Source organism: Mesocricetus auratus, unplaced genomic scaffold (assembly GCF_017639785.1).
Source record: "Mesocricetus auratus isolate SY011 unplaced genomic scaffold, BCM_Maur_2.0 Super-Scaffold_100007, whole genome shotgun sequence".
In the NCBI taxonomy this organism is placed as follows: domain Eukaryota; kingdom Metazoa; phylum Chordata; class Mammalia; order Rodentia; family Cricetidae; genus Mesocricetus; species Mesocricetus auratus.
The window spans coordinates 72,709,106-72,711,980 of record NW_024429191.1 but is presented as its reverse complement, the minus strand read 5'-3'; the positions used below and the strand labels follow the sequence as shown (position 1 = coordinate 72,711,980).

Sequence of the window (2,875 nt, the reverse complement as noted above, 5' to 3'; positions counted from 1 at the left end):
GGATTAAAGGTTTTTGTTTTTTGGTTTTTGGTTTTTGGTTTTTTTTTTTTTTTTTTTGGTTTTTCGAGACAGGATTTCTCTGTATTGTTTTTTGGAGGCTGTCCTGGAACTCACAGAGATCCTCCTGCTTCTGCCTCCCAAACGCTGGGATAAAAGACATGCACCACCATACTTAGTGGATGCAAAGTGCTTTTTTGATTATCAACCTGTGGTGGTTTGAATAGCAATGGCCCCTATAGGCTCATATATTTGAATGTTTAGTCGTTAGGTGCTACTTGACAGGAATTAGGAGTTGTGGCTTTGATGGAGGAAGCATAAGCCAGGTGTGGTGGTGTGCCGCACTCAGGAGCTGGAGGCAGGAAGTTCAGAAACTTAAGGCCATCCCCAGCTATGTAGGAGGTTAAAGGCTGGCTAGCTTACATAAAAACTTTCTTTTTCTTTTTTTTTTTAAGCCTTCTAAAAGTGCTGATAATGCAAAGAATATAGGACAAAAAGAAAATGAGCTACTCGAAGAAATGCACACTGGAATCTTTTTCAAGGAGTATTTTCCCCCTTCTGTCTCCAAACAAGAAGTAAAAATGGGGATTTGATGTGTCAGTTAATTTATCAATTTGATGGGATTTAGAAACACATCTCTGGACATGACTGTGAGTTCTGTAGGCTTAATTGTTGTTCAATTGAAGTGGGATGACTTTCCCCAGATTTGCATTTCTCCATCCGATGGGCCGGGGTTCAGAACTGAAGAAGAAGGTGGCAAGCTGGGTACCAACGCACATGCCTCTCTGAGTCCCTGGCCCTCCCCCCCCCCCAGCCTGCCCCACTCCACCCCGACTGCAGGTGCCACATGGACAGCCACCTCAAGCTCCTGCCTTTCTGGCCTTGTCTTCCCAACCATGAACTATGAACCAAATAAACCCTCCTCCCTCCCTCCCTTGCTAGTTCCCTCCCTTCCTCCCTCCCTCCCGTGCTCGCTCCCTCCCTTCCTTCCATTGCTTTTATCAGATACTTTGTTATACAAGTAACTAATACAGTTGGAGACAGTTCAGAGTGTTCGCCCTAGCTGCAGTCGTCTAGATGTGAGTAGAAATCTCCTGGGGCACAGGGTACACAGGTGACTGGAGGATCGCCTCAGGCCTCCCTATGCCCCAGTCTAGCCAGGCATCACCACGTGGCTCCTGGTAGTTCCTGAGACCCAATAAAAACATACTGACCACACTGATCGTCAACGGTTGGCATTGAAACCGGGGCTATGCCTTGTGCTGAGCAAGCATTTCCTTGTGTACAACCTGCAGTACCGGGTACAACTCGTGACCACTTTGCAGGTAAGAACTGGAGGTGCAGAGCTATGACCCCAGGTCAGTTAGCTGCGACTTTAAAGATTCAGGATTTGAAGAGCCAGGGGCCCTGCTTCCAGAATTCAGAGGGGATTGGGGTGTCTTGTGGTCTCCCAGGCTGTGGGGAAGGGAAAGTGCCCTTGAGTCTGCAAGTGAGCACGTGTGAGAAAGGTTAGACCTCCATGCCTGGCACCTCTGGGAAGGAACACAGTGTCTGGGCCTCAGTTTCCAAACTGGAAAGGACTCTGGGGAATTCGGGATGCAATGTGGGATGGGTTCCAATTGCTGTCATTCATGTAGCTCTTCTACCTACTGCATTTCTGGAAGAGAACTGTTTACTAGCGGGGTAACGGTGTGGCAGGGATGAAGAGCAGGGTTAACGTCTACAGGCAGAGCAGAAGGATGACTCTGATGGTTAGAAACAAAAGGTTACAGAGTTGGAAAAATGGCTCTGCTATCAAGAGTACTCACTGTGGTCCTAGCGCCCTGCTTCAGAGGCTCACGATGCCTGTAACCTCAGCTCTCAGGTATCCAATCCCCCTTCTGGCCTCCTGGGACACTGTGCGCACATGAAGTGCATATACTTAAATTTAAAAATCAAAAACAAATCCTAAAATAAAAATACCCCCCAAACAACAACAATAACAATAACAAAACTTGTTACATAGGAGAGAGGCCCCTGAGCATTGGGCCTGTGGCAGCCTGTAGTGGAAAACTGCACTACACTGGATAAAGTGCCAGGCCAGGCTGCAAAAGGCATGTCCATCCATCTCAGCAAAGCTGCAAGCAAGAAGGCCTACTTCCCCTTGTGTCAAGCCTCCTGCTGTCAGCTGGAGGAGGGGGCCCTGGAATGTGGCCTGGAGACTCCCAGAGAAAGAAGGCTGGAGAATGCACTCAAGCTGAGATCTGAGGACAGCGTGGATCCAGGAAACACTCGTATGTCTGGGTGTTTATAAACGGGCCTCCCTTCCAAGTTGCATCAGGACTTATTTGGCAAAGAATGTCATCCTCCCTGGGGAAGGAGGCAACCCAGAAATGGGAACCCATAAGGGAAGTTGCTCCTCCATATGGCTCTGGCATCTTCCTACATAAATAATTGAACTGTTGGAGCTGTGAAAATGAGGGCAGCACAAACTTTGGAAGACTCTAGTGTGTGGGACCAGGGGTGTGGTCTAATCAGAGCTTGCATATATGTGACTGATTTCAACAGTGACAGAGTGTGACATGTATCATTTGTGCTGAATGGTGAATGGTTTTCTTTGTCGAAAACATACTTGTAGGGCTAGAGAATTGACTCTGTAGGTAAAGGCACCTGCATTCAAGCCTGCATTTCATCCTTGGAACCTACAAGATAGAGGGAGAGAGCCGTTTCCTGAAAGTTGAAAGAAAAGAGGTGTCCACACACATGTCATGGCATGTTCATGTGTGAAAACACAAAATACTAAATATAAAAAAACTGGAGGAGACTAGAAAGACACCCTTGCAGGAATAGATTTGGGGTTGGGGGGTTGTTTGTTTTTGTTTTTGTTTTTTGTTTTGTT

The 2,875-nt window shown here is 47.1% G+C and overlaps 1 long non-coding RNA gene across 1 annotated transcript; it reads left to right on the top strand.

Moving 5' to 3' along the window:
* The first annotated feature begins 1,050 nt into the window (after window positions 1–1,050).
* LOC121141178 lies at window positions 1,051–2,547 on the top strand. The gene is made up of 2 exons (XR_005878075.1): window positions 1,051–1,322; window positions 2,003–2,547. It is a non-coding gene; the product is annotated as an uncharacterized LOC121141178 (long non-coding RNA).
* Window positions 2,548–2,875: the final 328 nt, after the last annotated feature.